The 330-nt window shown below is 35.2% G+C and overlaps 1 long non-coding RNA gene across 2 annotated transcripts in view; it reads left to right on the top strand.

Annotated features, from left to right (window-relative positions):
* LOC110426527 (uncharacterized) overlaps window positions 1-330 on the top strand; it is a 3252-nt gene continuing 2922 nt past the window's right edge. The window contains exons 1-3 of one of the 2 annotated variants that reach the window (XR_002446146.1): window positions 1-25; window positions 105-188; window positions 264-328. This is a non-coding gene — a long non-coding RNA (uncharacterized LOC110426527). The other variant, XR_002446145.1, reaches the window with a different exon arrangement.

The raw sequence follows: 330 nt of genomic DNA, 5'->3' as shown, positions 1-330 counted from the left end.
GCTTAGTGAACCCGAGACAAGGAAGGTAAAAAGATTTTCATTTTTGCTTGAAATATATCCTTTGTAAATCAATTGTAATGTGTGGTGTTGTTTTTGGTGCCAAGAATCTACAAGGATTCAAGGGACCTGAGGCATGCATGTAGGTAGATCTAGAATGCATGGTGATTTTGGAGCTAAATAACCAATTGGTAAGTATTTTAGTCTTGAAATCATAAATAGAAAGGAAAAACGAGATGTATATTGATTGACTATGCTTGTGGCAGCAAAGGTATTCTCAAATGTGAGGAAGTTGTGAATCATATTTGAAAATTCAAGCTTAAACCGAGAGGT

The sequence above is a fragment of the Theobroma umbraticum genome, unplaced genomic scaffold, assembly GCF_002168275.2.
Source record: "Theobroma umbraticum cultivar Fairchild unplaced genomic scaffold, ASM216827v3 scaffold_89.0, whole genome shotgun sequence".
In the NCBI taxonomy this organism is placed as follows: domain Eukaryota; kingdom Viridiplantae; phylum Streptophyta; class Magnoliopsida; order Malvales; family Malvaceae; genus Theobroma; species Theobroma umbraticum.
Note: the sequence above shows the minus strand (reverse complement) of the source record. Positions and strands in the feature narration are given on the sequence as shown.